The sequence below is a fragment of the Maniola jurtina genome, chromosome 23, assembly GCF_905333055.1.
Source record: "Maniola jurtina chromosome 23, ilManJurt1.1, whole genome shotgun sequence".
In the NCBI taxonomy this organism is placed as follows: Eukaryota; Metazoa; Arthropoda; class Insecta; order Lepidoptera; family Nymphalidae; genus Maniola; species Maniola jurtina.
In genome coordinates this window covers 6,540,181-6,564,408 of record NC_060051.1, presented here as the reverse complement: position 1 = coordinate 6,564,408, position 24,228 = coordinate 6,540,181, and the positions used below count along the sequence as shown (strand labels likewise).

Here is a 24,228-nt window from a genome sequence, read left to right as displayed (position 1 = left end):
CAAATCAGCGACTTTTTATGAAACGTCAAAACGCAGGCTTAGTAAGGGAGCTTTTATGAGAGTTCCTAAGAAATAATATATTTTTGACAAAGTCATTATTCCAATTTAATGCGTTGTAGTAGCGACATAAACTTGAAATAATCTCGTATGTTTTCAGAACAAACTGTCGCAAAGGAAGTCGTGTATTCGCACATCATTAGAGAATTATCCAGTCTACCCTTATCCCGGATATAAATCGGAATTTAAACCCCTTGGCTAAGATAAGTGTACCCTTATGGAATATAAAGGTTGATATTCATAGGTTGATGATGATGATATTAAAAGTTCATGTTGTAATATTATAATTATTTTCTATTATGATGTAAAACATGAATGCAAATAAATAAAGAATAAAGAATAAACTTCATTTCAATGCCGTTTCACCCCCATGTATTTCCACTGTAAAGGTCATCGCGTGATTGTACATCATTTGAGAACCGTCCATCTATCCCTTAATCCGGATATAAACGAGAATTTAAACCTCTTGGCGAGGATAAGAGAACCCAAAGGGTTGGAAGTAGGAACACAAAAGGTAGGAAAATGTAGAATTATATGTGGTACGCTTGACATAAAATCTGTTTAAAATGTACAGGTAAAGCCTTTTGATGTGTTACCCCACTTAGTACCTGCAGTTATCTTACTTTGAATATTGAAAATACTAGGTAATTATTATTTGTCCATGATTTTTTTTTGTGACGTAACCACAAATTTACAGTTATCGGTTTTTTCCTTTATTTGTGCGATAAGACCTACCTACATACCAAAGTTCATGATTCTAGGTCAACAGGAAGTACCCTATAAGTTTTCTTGACAGACACGATAGATGGACAGACGGACAGACAGACAGGCAACAAAGTGATCCTAAAAGGGTTCCGTTTTTCCGTTTGATGGAACCCTAAAAACAGTCACAATATTAAATATTGTGACTGTTTTTAAGGTTCCGTACTAATAGAAGCTTTTAAGTACTAATAGCAGTATTCAATCGTGAATACCATGAGAATCATGACTATGTATTCTAGTAGCGCATACAAAGCGATGCTAAACGTAATACGCCCCCGTGTATTTTCAAGGTAAGGAACGTCGTATATCATTAGGGAATTGTTTCGTCTAACCTTATCCAGGAAATAAACGAGAATTTAAACTATCTTGGATAAGATAGGAGTATCCCAAGGGACTGGGAAATGTAGAGCTAAAAGGAGCAAGACTCTATTAATATCATAGTATATAGTATTGAACTGGCTGATATAATAGTCGTCGCTTTGATTCACGTAGATTCAGGTTTTTAAAACACCTACGGGAACATTCACGGGCAGGAAATAATATATTTAACAAGTGTAAATTAAAAATGTATAACACCCCCGACAAGTGAAGGTTACAGTAATAACTAGAAAAGAGCTGATAACTTTCAAATGGCTGAACCGATTTTCTTGGATTATAGCTAGGAACACTCTCGATCAAGCCACCTTTCAAACAAAAAAGACTAAATTAAAATCGGTTCATTAGTCTAGGAGCTATGATGCCACAGACGGATACATAGGTACACACGTCAAACTTATAACACCCCTCTTTTTGGATCGGGGGTAAATAAAGTGTGCTTTGAAATCTTTAATTTTGTAATTTTGTGTATTATAATACGAGTATGTAAGTAACTATTTACGTAATATGTACGTTATTTACGTAAAAAGCCTCAAAATTTGCCCTAAAATAGAGATAAGGCTAAATATCTTTCAAATATATAATTTTACTATATTTATTGCTATCAGGCAAATATATAAAAGAAAAAGATGACTGATTGACTGACTGACTGATTGATCTATCAACGAACAGTTCAAACTACAGGACGGATAAGGCTGGGCATGCAGATTGCTATTTAATTGTGATGTAGACATCAAACAAGTAAGTAGCTTCTCGCTACTTACATACTTGTTTACTTTTTTCTTAGTCTTCCAGTGCATTATATTTAGGTCTAGGTACATAGCTCATATACGATTTTGTTACCACAAACTGACATGTTGAAATCATGATATGAGTGAAAAACCTAACTCCAGAAGGTCTAAAGCACCGGGCAAATCATGTCGCTAATGTTTCTCCAATGTTTCTGCGATTTGTTTATCTTTTCAGCCAAGATAGATATAGGTACTAAGCTTGCTTTAAGAAGTGGGTGCCTGGGTCTTGGGGAACCAGGGAGCATGGACATTGGTCGGCTCCTTGGTTCCCCAGGGACTATGGCGCCCTATCTGTTTGTGTTTGTAAAGGCTGAATAAAAGATATTTATTATTATTTAAGCAAATTAAGGAAAAACTGAATATAAAATTTCCCATGCAAATTGAAATTTGTTTTCCTTTTGAGCGCTGTGATGCGACAGGCAAACCAAAAAAATCAAGAGGTCAAACTAATAACGTCCCACCTATTTGCTTCGGGGTTTAAAAAATGTTTCAGACCACCCCTAACCTAAGTCGAGAGGATTTTCTATTTATAGGGAGGCAGGTGTACGCTTCACATGATTCACATCTTGACACTCTCTTAGATTAGAATTCTAAGAGCTGGTAGGAATTTTGAGTTACGAGTTATTTATTTTTAATTATTACGAGTATCTTATTTTTAACTGACTTCAAATAAAGCAGGAGGTCCTCTTCGACTGTTTTTTCAAAATATTTGAGGTACAATTATAGATATTTGGGGTAAAATTCAATCAGTGCGTCCTACCTGTGATGACGTATGGAGCAGAAACGTGGACACTGACAGTTGGCCTCGTCCACAAACTAAAGGTCGGTCAGCGCGCTACGGAGCGAGCTATGTTGGGCATCACTCTCAGGGATAAAATCCGGAACGAGGAAATTCGCAGAAGAACAAAAGCGACCGACATAGCTCAAAGGATTAGCAAGCTGAAGTGGCAATGGGCAGGTCATGTCTGTCGTAGAACCGACCGCCGATGGGGCAGACGTGTTCTGGAGTGGAAACCGCGTACCGGCAAGCGCAGTGTGGGACGACCTCCAGCCCGCTGGACCGATGACCTGAAGAAGGTGGCGGGGAGCGGGTGGATGAGGAAGGCGGAGGACCGTGTTTGGTGGCGCGCTCTTGGAAAGGCCTATGTCCAGCAGTGGACGCATGCAGGCTGATGGATGGATGGATGGAGGTAAAATTGCCATTGAGGTACCAATGAGATGCCAATGTGGAGTCACAAACAATATGAAGAAGTGTAAAAGATATCTATCATTGCCAGGCAGTGGTACAGGTTGTAAAGAAAGAAGATCAGTTACAAAAATATAGAAGGTGGAATTCTTGAAAATGATTTTATATTCTCTTGAATCAAGCACCCTTTCAAATTTCGAACAAGCTCTTAGCCCATGATGGACCCTGCTAATGTAAAAGAGGGGCCGCGTCGGTTGCTAAAAAATACTTCCACTTGCAGAAATCAAAGCTCTTCAAAAGCTTTTAAACTAAGTAGTAAAATTTTGAGAACCCTTAAGCGTCAATACCACTGTACAGTTCACTGCCACTGCCAACTAGGGTTGCCATCTGCCACTTCTTCATTTACGGGTTACCAGCATCAAAAATACGGGGTTTAGATTTTTTAATGGGAGACATACTTATTGTTTGAAGAAGCAGATTTTAAAAGCTCTTTATCTTGTGAAAGAAATGTATAAAGTCTTTGCATATTAATTTAAACATTATATTTAACTTATAATTTCGCCTGCATAGTCTCAAATTGAGTTGGTTTCTGCTCCGCGTGTACGTATTGGTCCACGCATTGCCTCACAAGTAAAATATTCTTTCTACTAGACAAAATATCTGGGTTTGGTTTCGCCAGCTAGCTCCGGCTGAATTTGTTAAGAAATACGGGAGCTTTATTTACCCCATATTTTATTTTCGCGATTCCGGGATCCTGTATACTCTGAAATACGGGATAATTCGTAAAATACGGGGCATATCTGGCAATCCTACTGCCAACAGAGTAACGTACAGTTAAAAATTTTGTGTTCATTGAGATGTATGAAACATTATGGAGAACTCTCAGGCATGCGGGTTTCCTTAATGATGTTTTCTTTCACCGTTAAAGCAAGTGATATTTAATTGGTTGCTCGGAATTTAATTGCTCGGAATCGAACTCCAGACTCCCCGAAGAGGAGGCTGACATCTTAACCACTAAGCCAACAGCGTTTGAAACTACTTGCTATAATAAAACTCTGAATTAGGAGTGGGTAGTAGAATTAACGTTTCAAAGCTTAAAAGCTTTAAAATAATATTTACTAAGCAAAAACAAATTGGCAAGTTTCTCATCTATGAATATAAAATTCACAAAAAAATAAATTCGAACATTTTTTGCGCAAACTATTATAGAGAACTCCTACAAAGTAACAACAGTTTTTGCAAGCAAAACAAGTAGTAAGTATTTACAAATAAAGTTTTCGCAAAAAATCTACAACTTTTCGAAACTTTTTAAATTCCGACTGAAACTTTTTTTCATAACCTATTGTTTTAGAATTACGAAAGAACAACTCTTACAAAATTGAAGTGTTATGAAATTTTGATGAAATTCTTGCTGAGTTTCTTGTTGTTGTTAGGAATTAAGTTTGAGTGGCTCAAGTCAGAGAGGAACACGGGCCGGAAATACCCCTACGGACAATAACGTGCCGCCGAGCGATTGCCGTGTAGAAACCGATAAAGGTATGGGTAACTCCCTGTTTGATCCTAAGTCGATGATATGTCAAATATTAGGCTATGGTGACGTTACTAGTTACTACCCTACCAAGCGTCAGCCAGCCGCCAAGCGATTAAGCGTACTGTTACGATGCCCTGTAGAAACCAAAGGGGTGGGTTCAATAAAAACTGCCATACCCCTTCCAGGTTAGCCCGATTCTATCTTAGACTGCATCGTCACTTACCACCAGGTGAGATTGCAGTCAAAGTCTTACTTGTATCTGAGTAAAATAAGTCACAAGTGTAAATTAATTTATAACACCCCCGACAAGTGAAGGTTACAATAACTTGAAAAGAGCTGATAACTTTCAAACTGCTGAGCCGATTTTCTTGGATTATAGCTAAGAACACTCTCGATAAAGCCACCTTTCAAACAAAAAATACTAAATTAAAATCGGCTCATTAGTTAAAGACCTACGATGCCACGGACAAATACACAGATACGCAGATACACAGATACACACGACAAACTTATAACACCCCTCTTTTTGGGTCGGGGGTTAAAAAGGGGCAATTATGAAATTCCGATAGATCTGTCCGTGGCCTAAGACGTACTCACAACGGATCTTTGCTCGGTGTCGCAACTCAAGATGTGTTTTTTGTAACGCATGACGTAAATACTGACGTATGCGTACGAGTTCCACCGGTATTATTGGAAATGACGTCAAACGGCGCAGATACGATGTGTAAACATGTAAATTTAACCGAGTTTCATTCATAAAATTGAGGAGACGAGGCAATTTACTGAAACTAATCTTGTGCGCTCCGTCTTAGGCTACATCTTTGCGTCTTCATTCCTCATACGCATGGCTAAGGTTTGGAATACTCTTCCGCGATCTGTGTTTCCTACCAATTACAATCCGGGTATCTTTAAAACAAGAGTGAATAGGCACCTTCTAGGTAAACGCGTCGCATCTTAGACCACATCATCACTTTCCATCAGGTGTGATTGTGGTCAAGCGCTTGCCTATAGTGAATAAAAAAAAAACATCTTCAATTCCCAGTAGGTGTAATTGTAGTCAGGCGTATGTCTATCATTTATGTCATTTAATCATCAACTCGTCGCTGGCTCACTACTGAGCATGGATCGCCGGTCAGAATAAGAAGGGTGCGGCCATAGTCTACCTAACTGGCTAAATGCGGATTGGCAGACTTCACACACCTTTGAGAACATTATGGAGAATTCAGATTTCCTCACTATGTTTTCCTTCACCGTTAAAGTAAATGATTTGAATGACTTAATTGCTTTAAACTTTAAAACCTTTAAGAGCCTCGATAGCTCAACGGTTGAAGAGCGGACTGAATTCCGAAAGGTCGGCGGTTCAAACCCCACCCGTTGCACTATTGTCGTACCCACTCGTAGGCACAAGCTTTACGCTTAATTGGAGGGGAAAAGGGAGTATTAGTCATGATTAGCATGGCTAATATGCTTTTTAAAAGAAACGCATATGGCTGTGAAAAGTTAAAGGTTCACGCCAGGGACCATAGATATGTCCAGGGATCGAACCCCGAAGGGCGACGTTTTTAACCGACTTCCAAAAAGGAGGAGGTTCTCAATTCGTCGGGATCTTTTTTTTACCACTAGGCTAGCACCGCTTCTACAGTAATTAATATTATATTAACTACTTCTATTTTTCTATTCAAGCCTACTTAACCGGATCCATTTCGCCGAGTAATTAATTGCAATATTGACTTATGAGTACCTACTAATGAATCTGAATTTAATATCACATTGCTATAATTAATTTCGATTGTTTGTAACAGTAATATGAGTATTATATAAATAATAATAGGTATGTTATTCAAATGAATGTACGAAATTGAAATGAATTATTTCAAATGAAATTATTCAAAACCACTGAATACTAAAGGTCTATGCATACATGCTGCTTTTAGTATCTGCGATTTTGCGACTGTATGGCTCCGGTGCTATTAATTAATGCTGTATCAGTATTTTTGTGACTAGGTAACTGTAATCGACTCCGATATCGAAATCTGTGTGCAAAATGTGTGTTATTTTACTATAAATATTAATAATGCGAAAGTGTTTCAGTCTGTCTGTCTACCTGTCTATTAACTTTTCACTGTTTAACAAAATTTGGTTCAGAAACAGCTCGCCTATCAGAAATACACATAGGTTACTTTTATTCCGGAAAGAAATCGTCTTCAGTTTAGTTTGTTATCAAACAAAAATCTTTTTATATATGTATCACGTGAAATATTAAGTAGAAAACATGTAGTAACTGTGTGAATTTTTTGTTTGTTCTTTTTTTTTCTCTCTCGTCTGGCTCCACAAAGATTAGCCAATGTCAAGTTTGTAGTTATTTAAACTATACAAGTATGGCACAACTTACAGTTTAACTATACAAGTTAGTTAAACTATACAAGTATGGCACCCCGTCTGTGCCGGCGCTCGCCGACATACGCACGGCGTAGTTCCAGTCAGTTTTAACAAAAAAAAAAAAAAAACATTCCAAAAAGGCAGAACACAGACGAAGTCCCTTATTCGGAGCTTCTGGCTTCCGTAAAGCGATTGAATCGCGGATCACAGATGCTAAGCAGCATGTGTGTGTTGGGCCTAACGTTTTGTTTCATAATAATATGAATGATTCCGTTTAAAATTGCTTATCGCTAATGAAAATAGAATTGAATTAAATTTCATAAAAGCTTATTTCAAATAGATTATTATCTATCTAATATAAAACCAAAATTGCGTCTATGTATTCTAATACTAGAGGATGCCCGCGACTTCGTCCGCGTGGATTTAGATTTTACCTGTGGGTTTTACAGATCCCGTGGGAACTGTTTGATTTTCCGGGATAAAAAGTTGCCTATGCCAATTACAGGGACGCAAATTACCTCTGTACAAAATTTCATACAAATCGGTTAAGCGGATAGGTCTTTAGGAATCCCGTGGGAACTCTTTGATTTTACGAGATAAAAATTAGCCTATGTCCGTCCCCGGGATATAAGCTAATTCTGTACCAAATTTCATCAGAAGAATCAGTTTAACTGTTGGGCCGTGAAAAGGTAGCAGACATACAGACACACTTTCGCATGTATAATATTAGTATGGATTTTAGATCTGTGAGAACCTCATCATTGTAACAAGAAAACTTCTTCTTCGTAGTCAACCGGTAGAGGTCTAAAGCTCGACACAGGTATATTTTAAGGTGAACGCACACTTATCCGAGCCGAACGTGTCGAACGAAACGAATTTTAGAATCCTGTATATGAAATCTCGGGAAACCTCGCACACTTCCCCGCGTCGAATCGTCCGAATCGGAAGTAGATTTCATATAGAGAATTCTAAAATTCGTTTCGTTCGACTCTTCACTTCACCTTTAGGGACTTCCGCGCGCCACGATCTTGCGCCGCCTGATTCCAACGGCTCCCTGCGACTCGTTTGATGTCATCTGCTCACCTAGTAGGGGTCTACGAACACTGCACAATCCGGTGCGAGGGTGCTATTCACTTACCATTGTGTTAATATTAATGGAAGAGGTCACGACTTTTAGCAACAAGGAACATGACGCAGAGAGAAAGAGATCTGTTTGTCAATTCTTTACGTCTCATCTCAACTAAACCGACGATGGTAGAGTCACAGACTGGCACATGACACACTAGTTATCCAAAATTAAATTTTTGATTAGATTTTTTTGATTTTCAAGCGTTTCCAACTAAAGGTATTAAAAGGAACCCTCACAGAATCACTTTGTTGTCGGTCTGTCTGTCGTATCTGTCAAGAAACCTATAGGGACTCATGAAATTTGGCAGTAGTTAGGTCTTAATAGCACAAGTAAAGGGAAAAATCCGAAAACAGTGAATTTGTACTTACATCACAAAAAAAAATTGTTATTTTTGTACGATGGCAAGGAACCCTTTATGTATAGTACAAGTCCGATTCGCACTTGGCAGGTTTATCACTAACGCGACTGTCGCGAGTAAAAACTAGTTTCAAATAGAAAAGATACAACTTCGAAAGAGTTTCAAAGTAGATTCACTTGACGATTCAAGAGCACTTCGTAAAAGTTTTGCTGAATAGAAAAAACTTTTCCATTTCTAATAGATTTGTTGCTCAATTTATTTTTAAATTATAACTCTTTGGTAACAATAGGTTCTTAAGGCCTTTTAACGTCCGTTTAAAAAGCGTCCAAATAGAACAAATGTAGGTACGTATTCCCAATTATCTGTTCCCGCCGTAAAAAGCGTTGACGTGTGAACATATTATTAACCCCCAACCCAAAAAGAGAGGTGTTAAAAGTTTGACGTGTGTATCTGAGTATCTGTCTGTGGCATCGTAGCTCCTAATCTAACGAACCGATTTTAATTTAGTTTTCTTTGTTTCAAAGATGGCTTGATAGAGAGTGGTTGTAGCTATAATCCAAGAAAATCAATTCAGCCGTTTGAAAGTTATCAGCTCTTTTCTAGTTACTGTAACCTTCACTTGTCGGGGGCCGGGTGTTATAAATTTTTAATTTACACTTGTGTGATGATGTGTGGATACATTTGTTCTAATTGAACGCGTCTTTAACGGACGTTAAAAAAGCAGTCATTTATATGAGATCTAAGGTATTGCGAAAAGTTTATTGAAAGATAGTTGTTTGACACATGCAGGTCTCAAGGTTTTGATGAAAAGAAAGTCGGTACCTACCTACACCTACTTAAAGACAACCCTGGTAACGGGCTGCTATTGTTAGGGTTCCGTACCTCAAAAGGAAAAACGGAACCCATATAGGATCACTTTGCTGTCTGTCTGTCTGTCTGTCAAGAAACCTATAGTATCCCGTTGACCTAGAATTATGAAATTTGGCCGGTAGGTAGGTCTTATAGCACAAGTAAAGGAATAAATCTGAAAACCGTGAATTTGTGGAACACCACAGGAAAAAAAATAAAAATGTGTTTCAATTTTCAAAGTAAGATAATTATACCAAGTGGCGTATCATATGAAAGGGCTTTACTTGTACATTCTAAAACAGATTTTTATTTATTTTTATTAAAGAAAATATTACAATAAAACTTAAAGCTAGCCTTATCTAATTACTATACAAATCATGCCCGCGTGGAATGGTGCCAAGAATACTGGCTGCATTTCCGCGTCAGACAGCCAGGCTGATCCGTTGCGCAAAAATTGTTAAATTTAAATTTTATTTAAATTTTATGTTATATATAATGTATAGTTTTAGATTTATCGAGCAATATGTCGGAAAAAATATCCGAGTACGGAACCCTCGCTGCGCGAGTCTGACTCGCACTTGGCCGGTTTTTGAAGTACGGTCGTGGGTGTCAAACGGTGCTTACACCCCGGGCCAATATCTATGTAGGCTGTGTTACTATGCATATAATAGGTCGCGCACACAAACGTACGAATTTGTCTTTACTTTTTAGGATACAATTGTATCTGGTTTTTTTTTTATAGGATTACCTATAAAAAAAAAGTTAGCCCTTGATAACAATCTCACCTGGTGGTAAGTGATGATGTAGTCTAAGGTGGAAGCGGGCTAACCTGGAAGGGGTATGGTAGTTTCATTAAACCCATACATCCTTTGGTTCCTACACGGCATCATACCAGAACGCTAAATCGTTGGCGGCACGGCTTTACCGGTAGGGTGGTAACTAGCCACGGCCAAAGCCTCCCACCAGACCAGACCAGAAGTTACCATCATCATATTGTATAATCATCACTATTGTGATCAACCCATCGCCAGCCCACTTCTGACTAGGTACTGGGCACGGGCATCTCTTCTCAGAAAGAGAAGGGTATCACACTCACACTAATATTATAAAGGCGAAAGTTTGTCTGTATGTGTGTGTGCGTGTGTGTCTGTTTGTTACTCCTTCACGCAAAAACTACGGGACGGATTTGGCTGAAATTCGGAATGGAGATAGATAATATCCTGGATTAGCACATAAGCAACTTTTTATCCCGGAAAATCAAAGAGTTCCCACGGGATTTCAAAAAACCTAAATCCACGCGGACGAAGTCGCGGGCGTCCGCGTCAGCTAGTAGGCCATAATCAAGACCAAGAATATTATGGAGACCTCTCAGCAGGCATACAGGTTTCCTTACGATGCTTTCCTTCACTGTTAAAGCAAAGAAAGAAAGAAAGAAAGAAAGAAAATGCATTTATTTGTTGTTGGTGTCACAGATAAAAACAAAGTATACAAATAATATACATTTTCATCTGTGACACCACCCCAAATGGGTGTACAGCTCAGCATTATGTCCTGCATCATATGCATTAAATGTAGGACGCTGATTTTCAGCTGTGCAAGTGATATATAATTGTTTAAAACACCCGTAGGTAACTCTGAAAAGTTCCTGAACCTCCCGAAAAGAAGACCGACGTTCTAACCACTAAGTTATCACCGAGTTTTATAAATATCTTTGCTTAAAGTAAAACAAATTCTTTATACGTATACGAAAAGAAAATGCGACCTTTTTGGGAATAATCTCGGCTTTTCAGGTATGTCATCTTTTATCTTTTTACCTCATGATGTAATTAATATTAGCTTTGTAGTTACAAAAATCTTTTATCCTGAAATCCGCAGCAAAAATTGAAATGAAAAATGCAGTGTTTTTGAGATGAAATAGTTTTGAACTAGGGGTGCAATATTATGATTTCTCAACCATATCTCAACTAGAAACCCCTTAAAGCCACTAACAGAGATCTGTGCCCAGCAGTGAACTGTGGATCACACTAATATTATAAAGGCGAAAGTTTGTATGTGTGTGTGTGTGTGTGTGTGTGTGTGTATGTTTGTTACTCCTTCAAGCAAAAACTACTGAACGGATTTGGCTGAAATTTGGAATGGAGATAGATAATATCCTGGATTAGCACATAGGCTACTTTTTATCCTGGAAAATCAAAGAGTTCCCACGGGATTTCAAAAACCCTAAATCCACGCGGGCGAAGTCGCGGGCATCGGCTAGTTTCCAATATATTATTCGTTGTGTCCTCGACTTGGGCGGCCTGCTCTGATTCTGGAGTGAGTTCGGCTGGCTAAGGCAATCCGACGGGAAGCTGTATCTGTTAGTGTTCTCAAGTAAGTTATCTCACCAAAAACACTTCATGTCAATTTGGTTGCCAAGACTCACAAGTTCATAATGTTAAAAAGTTATGAGATCTCTAGTAGAGCCAAGCCTCTAGCTGAGCTTAGATTTGTGCTGCCCATGGGACCTATCCCAAGTCCAAAGTAATATATAGCTCTTAAGTGCTCTTGACTCTATCACATTTATAACAATATATAACAAATAGCTTTACTTGCAAGCTCTGATTCTACAAACCCTACATCTTGGTAAAAAAAGTATGGCTTGGCCGTTTAATGTTCGTGAAAAATTGGTTTGATAACGGTCGGACGCCAAGTTAGAAAACGGTCAGAAATGAAGGAAATAGAGATAGGTATATTATTAGTAACATATTTCAGTAATATGTAGAAACAATTTGCAATCGCTGAATGAACTTTAACTGACTTTCGACCTTTTGCCCAATACAAAAACTGCCAATACGTCACTCCCAGTGAAATATTACATAGCGATTGGAAAATTGGATCTTGGTAGCATTAATTACTATTGTGCTAGAAAAATTATCATAAAACTGAATATCACTTGCTTTAATGGTGAAAAACATCGTGAGGAACTGGATACCTGAGAATTCTCCATAATGTTCTCAAGGGTGTGTGAAGTCTGCCAATCCGCATTTGGCCAGCGTGGTGGACTGCGGCCTAAACCCTTCTCATACTGAGAGGAAATTGTACCTACGTCCTCGGTAGTGAGCCGGCGATGTATTGATAATTAAGAAATAAAAAAAGAAATACTACAACAGTCTCAAAAATTTCCAATAAGGAAATCGGATGGTTTTTTTAAATTATATAGGTACTTGATACTTAAATAATTTTAAAACTAATAATTTATCCTCTCCCACTTTAGAGGATCAGTGCAATTTTTTTTTAATAAATTTAAGTTTTCTCTTGTAACTCCACCTTCTTTCTTCTGTTAATTCTCTTTTACTTCTGTTGCTACTTAATAAATCATCGAATTTACTAAATAATACTTAAATAATAGTCTGTATTTTCTTATTTCCAAATAAACACGATATTCCAAATCCAATATTATTTAATTTAATTTTTAGGAGTAACAGCGGAATAAAATTGCATGAAGAATATAAATGACTATTAAGTAATACGTATTTTTTTTTTGTATAAAAATATGCAATGTGAAGTAATTATTTTTAATATCAATTGTATTAATTTTTTGTATTAATTATTCCATTATTTTTAAACATAAAAGTATCATTAACTGATACTTATACAATTAACAATAGCAAACTATTAAAAACATGAAAGAAAATCAGTTGCGATCGATCGCAAGTCGCAACGCTAAAAAAACAGTCGTACGAAAACTGAATGCTGAAAATTTTACTGAATGGAAACTCACCTGTTGGTTCTCACTAGCGCCACCTCGCGCCACAAAAACTCCAAAATTTCAAAAATAATTCACGTCCAAAATTACGCGAAAAAATTAACTAACCACGGAAGATCAATTTATTGTCAAAAGTTCCTTTCAACGGCGTCAAATAGACATGCCCGTTTAAAATTCGATCCGATTTAATTTATTGTCAGTTTTGGGCGCATGACATGCGTTCAGCACCACTGCCAGGGCAATACTGTGGGCTGAAACGGGGCTGAAGCGATTTCACGTAGGAGTGAGCCTGAGTGGGTGTCTTTATGAAAGAGATAGAAGCGTAGAACTAGTTGTAGTGTGATAGAGAAGGAAAGCTGAGAGGTAAGGGAGCCTGCTCACGTAGTAGGCTCTTGAAGGGAATTTGTAGGCCTTGGTGGTCTCTACGTCACTGTATTAGAGATAACACTACTAATATTATAACAGGCAATTAGGTTTTTGGTGATACTGAATAGGCTTTGTTGAAGGCGTGGCAGCTCCATTAACACATTCATACAACGTGAATTTAATGAATATGATGGTAAAGCAACGTTGGTGGAAGTTGGTAAATGGGTGGAATGCCTAAATAACGTTATACTTTTCCTTTATGATAGCGTAGTGGTTAAGACGTAGGCATTCTATTTGATCGGGGTTCGATACTGGGCACGCCCCTCTAACTTTTTGGAGTTACCTTATAGTTTATGGAGTCAAGCAATTAAAAATATCACTTGCCTCAATGTTGGAGTTAAGCAATTAAAAATATCACTTGAATATCATTGTTGAAGGAAAATATCATGAAGAAACCTGCATGCCTGAGAATTCTACATAATGTGCTCAAAGGTTTGTGAAGTTTACCAATCCGCACTTGGCCAGCGTGGCAGACAATGGCCTAAATTTAGGAGACCCGTTCTCAGTAGTGGGCCAGCGAGGCGTTAATAGTGATGATGACGATAACTTTGATGTCTAATTTTATTTCTAAGAAGAAAAGATTTTATTTATGTTTGACAAGATAGAGATCCGTGTTCTGTAGTGGGCCGGCACGTTGATCATGATGATAATGATGAAAGCCATCATGTTTCGTCAAACAGTAATTTTGATATTTTATGTCCCGTACAAAATTCACTGAGGTCTCTACATTTTTCGTAGACCGCGAAGCCGAAATATCTCGTAGCACTTGCGTAGCACAATCCATAATTTGCATTTTTACGACTACGTCTGCTTACCTTGGATACTATGTGAGAAAGCCATATTTTTGCGTATTAGGAAAATCGAAAACGGCCTGAAGAAAAATAAAATCATCATCAAAGATTTACTTAGATTTTTTTTAATCCCGTGGACTTTTCCAGGACCAAAAGTAGCTCGTGTTCTTTTCCACGATGCAAGATTATCACTGTAGTGTCAAAATCTTATAAGCTAATGGACTATGAATAATAGACAGACAGACACACTTTCGCGTTTATAATTTTAGTATGCGTTTAAACTTACGGCTCTTTATTACGGCTCTACTCGATATTAATAGGGGTCTCTCCGTCACTCGCTCCATACAAACGTAGTTCCAATTTCATTTGAATATTAAGCAACCGAAGTCCATGAAATTTTGCAGACATATTCTAGAAACTAATATCTATGTCTGTGGTTTTCCAGATTTCTGTTCAAATACTCGGTTTCAAAGTTACGCGGTCTTATACATACAAATCTTTGAGCCCCTGTAATTTTAAAACTACATATTTTTAGAAAAATCTAAAACACCACAGACACAGATATTAGTTTTCAGAATATGTCTGCAAAATTTCATGGACTTTGGTTGCTTAATATTCAAATGAAATTGGAACTACGTTTGTATGAAGCGAGTGACGGAGAGAGCCCTGTTAAGTCGACTAGTCGCTTTTAATTTAACTAAATACGTGAGTAGCTGTAATGAAATGTATGATATTGGTATGGCTTGAATATTTGAAAAGTGCAACCGCCGAGTTTCTTCCTGATTCTTCTCGGTAGGAAGGCCGAACCAATGTAATGGTAGGTTCACTGACAATTCAAAAGCTTATTGTTTATTAAAGTTTATTTGAATTAAAAAAAAAAAAAAACTCTATTGATCCATACTATTATACATATATTATGAATGCGAAAGTGTGTCTGTCTGTCTGTCTATCTGTGTCTGTCTATCTGTCTGTCTGCTACCTTTTCACGGCCCAACAGTTTAACCGATTCTGACGAAATTTGGTACAGGTTTAGCTTATATCCCGGAGACGGACATAGGCTACTTTTTACCCCGGAAAATTAAAGAGTTCCCACGGAATTCCCCAAAACCCATCCGCTTAACCGATTTGTATAAAATTTGGTACCGATGTAGCGTGCGTCCCTGTTATTGACCTAGGCAACTTTTTTCCCGGAAAATCAAACAGTTCCCATGGGATCTTTAAAAACCTAAATCCACGCGGACGAAGTCGCGGGCATCCTCTACTTTTAAATAATTACCATATTAGTCGTGAAATAAGGTCCGAACATCATACGGCCATTCAACATTCATTTTACCCTTTTTTCGGTGTATTTCGCGTACGAAATGTTTATTACAGTGAAGCGCGTGGGTAAAGGTCAAACCTGTAGGCAGTCATGCAATTTACATTTGGAATCAACAAACAATACCACGCCCGTCTAACATACGACGGGTCCATTATTAAAACCTTTAAAAAGAAGGGTTTTATGAAAAAAATCCTGTTACGAAGATAAACAGACGTAGGTGGTGAAGTTGAAGACTTTACCATCTTCACTTGGTAACCTAACCTAAACCCTTCTCATTCTGTAAGGAGACTTGTGTTCAGTAGTGCGCCGGTAAATCACAATAATATTATTAATTTTACATTTTACTTAGAAGTTTTTTACTACAAGTTTTTTTTGAAAAACGAAACTTTAAAGCGCTCTCCTGTAACTTTAAAAAAAATGTTATCATCATTATCATCAACCGATACACGTCCACAGCTGGATATAGATCTCTTGTATGGACTTTCACACGCCATTGGTTGGTGCCTGCCTGAATCCAACGGCACCCTACGACTCGCTTGATGTCGTCCGTCTACCCAGTGCGGGCATCTACCAACGCTGCGCTTCCCGATGTAGGTCGCCATTCCTGAACCTCGGGACCTCAACGTCTGTTTGTTCACCACACGGCATCGTACTGAAACGCTGAAACGCTAAATCGCTTGGCGGTACGACTTACCAGTAGGGTGGTAACTAGCCACGGCCGAATCCTCCCACTAGACCAGACCAGAAATTTAGAAATTATAAAATTCCTAGCAGGAATCGAACCCGGGGACCTCCTACTAATAAAACCACAGCGTTTACCACTACGCCAATGAGGCCGTCAAATGTACTCGGCGTAAAGTACCGCTTGACTGTGGTGGTTTATGTATTAGCCGTGTCTTGTAAATTTTATTAAGGCCGAGTGGTTTTTCCAACAAGCCATACAAACCGTGCAAGGCTATTATCCGGTTTTCTTTGGTAAGGAACGTGTAAAGAAAATAACTTCCCTTTATAGCAGCCATAAAGTTCTCTGAAGGGTGCACTCTAGGGAGGGGCATTAATGCTACTTTTAAATCATTTTCATTTGGTGAAAAAAAAAAAAAAAAATTCCCCTCAATGATACTTAGTAGTAGAAGTACTTCAAGTAAAATCCATACTAATATTATAAATTCGAAAGTTTGTCTGTCTGTCTGTCTGTCTGTCTGCTACCTTTTCACGACCCAACAGTGTAACCGATTGACGAAATTTGATACAGGGTTAGCTTATAATCCCGGGGACGGACATAGGCTACTTTTTATCTCGGAAAATCGAAAAGTTCCCGCGGGATTCCTAAAGACCCTGTTGGCCGTGAAAAGGTAGCAGACAGACAGACAGACACACTTTCACATTTATAATATACTTATATTATAAATGTGAAATTGTGTCTGTCTGTCTGATCCATACTTATACTTATACTTATGGATGAAAAGGCTTTTCATGCGATTTTTCACATGGTATCTGTGAAATGGTCCATCTGTAGTCCACTCGTTTGGTCCCTTTCTGTGCGGCATTAGTAATCACGACACGTTCACTGATAAGCAGCTCTCTCCACTCCTTACGTTCCTTAGCGTTTACTGAACAGTATATTACGTTTTGTTAAAAAAGAATTTTGTCCAACATTTAATTATTGTTCAAAGGTTTTTCTGTTCTTTTTCCTTATTATTCATGTTTTAAGCATTTTCCATTAAATTAACATAAAAGGGCAAATAAGAATGATTATACTTACTTATTTTTTATCGCCAATCAAAAGTAGAGTGAACTAGAGTGAAACAACTTTGATTTGATATTACGATATGTCAAATATTAGCATATGGTGACGTGAAATCATAGCAAAATAGAGCTTATAATAAGGCTACCTGCGTCAAATGTAACATTTGACCACCATTTGACGCCTGCCAGTGACGTCGACGCCTCGACGTTTTATTAGCAGTCATTCATACGAGAGCTTTTTTAACGTCCGTTAAAAAAGCGTTTAAATAGAACAAATGCATTCCCAAGTATCTGTTCACACGTCAACGCTTTTTTATCGCGCACTGTTGTATTTTCAGCGCAACGCCGGGTTTTAACGCAACGCTTTTTTAACGCTCGTGTGAATTAGGGCTTAGTGTACGAAAAGTACTTAAATACCAGATGTCACCACCCGTAAGCCCTAATTCGCACGAGCGTTGAAAAACCGTTGAGTTAAAACCCGGCGTTGCACTGAAAATATAAAGTGCGCGTTAAAAAAGCGTTGAAGTGTGAACTTGGGAATGCATTTGTTCTATTGGAACGCTTTTTTAACGGACGTTAAAAAAGCTCTCGTGCGAACGAGGCCTTGCCCACGTCCTACCTGACGAGACGAGCCGTAATACCCTAACCACCTATAATTCTTGTTACCAAGGGTGATACGCAGCTTACTCCTGCAGTTTAAATATCTAAACATTTTCTTATATGTGTGTTCTATTGTTAGCCCTCATTGAAATTCAACCGACCTTTGCGTCCAGTAAAAGCAAAGTAAGTGGGCTAAGAACTTTATATGCGTGGGAAACCAAGTTTATGGCACTTCCCCTTTAACAATGATACTATGTCGCAGCTTGACCTTTAGAGTTCAAAGCACATCGGTGTGAATTTCCCAAGGCATTTGGAGTCTTTTCAATTCAGTGGGCAAACATCCGAAAAGTCAAAGGTTTAAATCCAACCCTCTTTATCTATTACTAGTTAAACCGCTCCGGCTTAGCTTTTTGATATCCGGTGAGAGGGTGGAATTTCCACAAATCCTGAAACACGTAGGTACTGATTCATTATTGACTGACAGCTCCCAAGTACCAATTTCATCCCATATCTTTATTCACCCTTCGTGATGGAAATTCCAAAAATTGTGTAACACATATTTCTTTATTTTTAACCCCCGACCTAAAGAGAGGGGTGTTATAAGTTTGACGTGTGTATCTGTATATCTGTGTATCTGTCTGTGGCATCGTAGCGCCTAAACGAATGAACCGATTTTAATTTAGTTTTGTTTTGTTTTAAAGGTGGCTTGATCGATAGTGTTCTTAGCTATCATCCAAGAAAATCGGTTCAGCCGTTTGAAAGTTATCAGCTTTTTTCTAGTTACTGTAACCTTCACTTGTCGGGGGTGTTATAAGTTTTTAAGTTACACTTGTTTTTTAACCTCTAGGTTATCACAACTCTTGAGGCTTCCTCAGCACATTGCAATTACTACAGACGTTGCATATGTAGGCACCTATTTAACCATCCTATCCCAACTATAAACTGGGTTAACTCATTAGTTAGCGTCGGATAACATGAATTTAACGACAAACTCTGATGTACCCATTCGAAGAACTTAAAGATGGTTTCGTGTCCCACTTGAGTTTTATTGAGTTTGGGATGGTATAGGCTGAAACGCACAACAGTAACACTGTTTAGCAACCATACAGTTGGGTACATCCTACACTTGGGCAGACTATGAAGTACGAAGCTTGGGCTACAAACTCATTAGCGTCGGATGACATGAATTTGACGACAAACTCTGATGTACCCACATTCGAAGAACTTAAAAATGGATTCGTGTCTTACTTGAGTTCAATTGATTTTAGGATGGTATAGGCTGAAACGCACAACAGTAACACTATTTAGCAACCATACAGCTGGGTACATCCTACACTTGGACACACTATGTAGTACGAAGCTTGGGCTACAAACTCATTAGCGTCGGATGACATAAATTTAACGACAAACTCTGATGTACCCATTCGAGGAACTTCTAGATGGTTTCGTGTCCTACTTGAGTTTTATTGAGTTTGGGATGATATAGGCTGAAACACACAACGATAACACTGTTTAGCAACCATACAGTTGGGTACATCCTACACTTGGGCAGACTATGAAGTACGAAGCTTGGGCTACAAACTCATTAGCGTCGGATGACATGAATTTAACGACAAACTCTGATGTACCCATTCGAAGAACTTAAAAATGGATTCGTGTCTTACTTGAGTTTTATTGAGTTTGGGATGGTATAAGCTGAAACACACAACAGTAACACTGTTTAGCAACCATACAGTTGGGTACATCCTAAACTTGGGCAAACTACGAAGTACGAAGCTTGGGCTAGAAACTCATTAGTTAGCGTCGGATAACATGAATTTAACGACAAACTCTGATGTACCCATTCGAAGAACTTAAAGATGGATTCGTGCCTTACTTGAGTTTTATTGAGTGTAGGATGGTATAGGCTGAAACGCACAACAGTAACACTGTTTAGCAACCTACAGTTGGGCACATCCTACACTTGGGCAGACTATGAAGTACGAAGCTTGGGCTACAAACTCGCTTTGAGCTAACTAATAGCCCTCGCTAGGGTTAGTGGTTGGTAACTTTCTATATCTAAGGCCCAACACATTGAACAAGATTGGAGAGTCTCTTAAATGGATAAATATCGATTTAATATACACAACGTAAATCAGTAAGGACTGAAACAACAAAAGCATAACCAACTGCTTATACGGTTGTTTCTAGTTCTTGCGGCGGTTGTGGTTTCCCGCGTCAAAGACTAAAGTTTCCCAACTGTATTATTGCTAAGCTAGGGAAGTACCTATAGTTCAATTAATTTAAAGCCCTTAGTTTATGGGCAAGTTTATTTATGTGACCATCCTCTGTATTGTTGCCTAATTTTAGATTTACAAACTTTAACAATTGAATTACTCCTTGGGAGGTGGATTTCCAATAATATTAATCTATTGTCACACTAGGTAAAGTGTCTGGCAGGAAATATTGTACATCGAACTTTAGAAAGAGATTTCAGCTTCATAGAGCGTTGTCTCTATCACTCATACCATCCGCTACGAGTGACAGAGCAGAGGGTGGACCTAGGGGTTCCTTCGTGCTATGAACGCAGATGTACAGTACTAATGAAATATCGTTCGCCAAGTTCTTACATACAATCTATATACTAATAAATAAAATTGGTGTGTCTGTCTGTAATTTCGAAATAACTACCTTATATTAAGCTCATATGGTTATTTGAACGATACCATAACTGAATCACACGTTTTTAAAATTTTTGTCTGTCTGTCTGTCTGTCTGTCTGTTTGAAAAGGCTAATCTTCGGAACGGCTGAACCGATTTTGACGGGATTTTCACAGACAAGTAGAGAATTGACCAGGGAGTAACATAGGCTACTTTTTTAACCGACTTTCAAAAAGGGAGTTGTGTTTTTCTACCTATGTACACCGAAATCTTTCTTCTTTTTTAATCGATAGAGGAACTTTGCGATATTGTTTTATAAAAAATTTGGATTCCAACTCCTCAATCCTGATGCTGCAGGGGATCTGACCAATCCACGCGGGCGAAGCTGCGGGCATCAGCTAGTCTACATATAAATTGATAGGAAATTAGTTGAAACGTGAGACTTGTACCTATAGGAAATATTATCTACCTACATTCCTACGTATAATTTATGTCACACCGACAATCATCCTAATTTTAGAGTTTGACATCTATTTCCGAATTTCCCACGCGAATGTTACCTAATATCTGAAATATCACACACTTTGTGGGTGTGCACTTGTTGCACTGAACTCTACTTATTATACTAGTACGCTGGACCTGTCGTTGCCGATCTGTTTTTGAAGCAACTTGATTCTCGTCATTTTATCGCTAATAGCAGCAGTGATTGTCATATATTATGAGCACAAGAACAAAGTGTCTCCTAATAGAAACTCTTAACCATAAACCAATAATAAGCCAATGGACCGATTTTTAGGTATAAGTACGTTTATAAGTTTAGGTTAATAAAATATTACTTATTGGCTTCACTTATTGGCTAGATTGGCTTAGTAGAGTACTGCTGCCAGCACTTTACGTTCAAGGAGTAAAAAAATGAGCGTACTCGGAACTTAGTGATGAGACATCTGCGTTTTGAATGTCAAAGACCATTTGACACAAAGTTATACAATTTTAATTCCCGGTACGCTTGGTGGGGCGCTTCAAATCGGCACAAAAAATAACTGTCATTTTGTATGGCACACCTATTCCAGCGTAGGTACTTGTAAAATCCATTTCAGTGACTTCATACGTTTTTGCAGAGTTTAAGGCTTGAGAGCAGCAATATCTAGCAAAATGGACTCTTGGAGGTGTAATTAGTTAATAAGTAATCTTTTTAGCATTCAATAAACTGGCAGTCAGCCGCTCTTTTGCTAAAAAAGCTTTTTAAGGTTAGCCCTGGGAATTCAGATTTTAGATAATCTGATGAAAATACATCAATAAATTATGCTGATGGCTGCTGATGTGTGGATGGTCCTAATCAAACTAAAAACTTACCTTAACAACAAAACTAACTTAACTAAAAGATCTAGGCCTTAGACCTAATATAGGTAGCATATTTTTTAGAAATATTATTTTTCAAAGGGGCTCGAAGAATCAACCACAAGAACCATGTAAGATTTTATTTTCATTCCTCTTTGTTTCGACACTGTTTAGACAAATCAAGATGGCAAAATAGATTATGGAGCTATCACAAAAATCAATTAAGTATATTACCTATTATATATTTAAAATCGGCGATTACGACAAAAATACTTACAACATCTTGGGATCAGCTGAGTGACCTCTAGCGATTAATAAAGATTTCAAGGCGCCACTGCGATTTTGAAATCCAGTTTAAAAAACTTTGAAGTCAGTTGAAAACAAAAAAATAAATTATTAATAATTAAATAAATTGATTGATTGAACAATATAATATAGGAAAATGTTTATTAGTTCTAAGCTCACGTCTTCATATTAAATGAAGGATACGAAGTTTGCCGCTCCAATGTCTGACTCAATGCCTTTTCTCATCAAAGAACTCTTCGTTCATTCATAAATTCATAAGAATATTTTATGAATTTTAGTCCAAAGGATTTGTGATATTATATTCAAACGTGAATATTATATATTCAGAATGGAAATCTGGCTGGAATTGTCTTTGGCGTGAATGCAATAAAGTCGGTTATTATGTCTGGCTATGAATCCATTCGGAATACCAATGTGTTAGGTAATAAATAGCTTTTTCATCTCAAGCCGCGAGGAATAGCGGATCGACGCAAGTTTTTGCATGGACATACCTTAAAACCTGGATATTGGATAATGACAAAAGCTAATTTTTATCCCGGAAAATCAATCAAGAAAGAGAAGAGGTCCCGCAGGATTCTTAAATATCAGTCCACGCGGACGTATTCGCGGGTACGCGACAGGTTGAGATGGCAATTTGGGTATGAGGCGGGAGGAACCCCTCCCCCTCCTTCCCCCCTCCCCCCAGCAGGTTAGCGCGGGGGCTGTCGCGCACAATAGATTGTAGAACTAAGTAAATAAAGTCTAGTAAGTAAATAAATCCCACGCGTACAGAATATCACTTGTATGAAAGGCATGCATACAAATCGGTAAGTGCTAGTCGGACTTGTACACGGAGGGTTCCGTACTATCCAACAAGACACTATTTAATTTTTTTAATTTTCATGTAATGGCGTTCATTTCGAATTTTTCATTGTTTGTATAGAATATGGCAATAGAAATAAATTACGTATTCCACCGGTACCCTTATGAGAATCCAGGTACTGTCACAGGAGGAGGAGGAGGAGGAGGAGGAGGAGGAGGAGGAGGAGGAGGAGGAGGAGGAGGAGGAGGAGTATGTCTACGCACTACGTGTGGAAATTCGCCGACGCAGCACATAGCATCACCGTCAATTCCGCTCGCAACTGTACGTGATCTCTGTAACCAACGCCTGAAGAATGGAAGAGGGAACACGGATATAAGACGTAAATCACACTAATATTATAAAGGAGAAAGTTTGTATGTGTGTGTGTGAGTGTGTGTGTATGTTTGTTACTCCTTCACACAAAAACTACTGGACGGATTGGGCTGAAATTTATATACCCTGGATTAGCACATAGGCTACTTTTTATCCCAGAAAATCAAAGAGTTCCCACGGGAATTTTAAAAAACCTACATCCACGCGAACGAAGTCGCGGGTATCAGCTAGTAGTTAATAAGTGGAACGTAGATTTAGTATAGTGAACAGCATTGTCGCTTAGATTAAGATAGTTTAAGAATAAAATTAGTTAGTAAAAAGCCTCCGTTTTATTCAGTCCACCCTGGACGCTGCCGCAATACGTAACTAATAGGTATACATATTCTGTGAAAAAAACTTCTACCTACTACGGTTCACAAGATACAGCCAGCTGACAAACAAACGGACTGACTGCGGAGGCTTAGTAATAGAGTCCCCTTTGGAAACGGAACCCTAATAAAAAACAGTTTTGTAATATGAAGTTGAAAATAGTGAGCTTATTTTGTTGATCGTAATAATGCCGCTATTGTGGACATTATAGGCTAAGAGATCGCGTCAAAGTGTACAATAGTGCCCAATTTGAATAAATGACTTTGACTTTGATTTGTGCGTTATTTAAGTAGAGTGCTTTGTGACACTGGCTAAGCGGACGGCTTAGGTGGGAGCGGGTGCGTTCTGCGAGGCG

At 38.2% G+C, this 24,228-nt stretch overlaps 1 protein-coding gene across 1 annotated transcript in view; it reads right to left on the bottom strand.

Annotated features, from left to right (window-relative positions):
* Positions 1 to 13,393, bottom strand: part of LOC123877406 — a 77,496-nt gene extending 64,103 nt beyond the window's left edge. Inside the window, exon 1 of the mRNA XM_045924172.1 lies at positions 13,178 to 13,393. The gene's annotated coding sequence lies outside the window, so the exon portion shown is untranslated. The remainder of the gene's footprint in view (positions 1 to 13,177) is intronic.
* Positions 13,394 to 24,228: the final 10,835 nt, after the last annotated feature.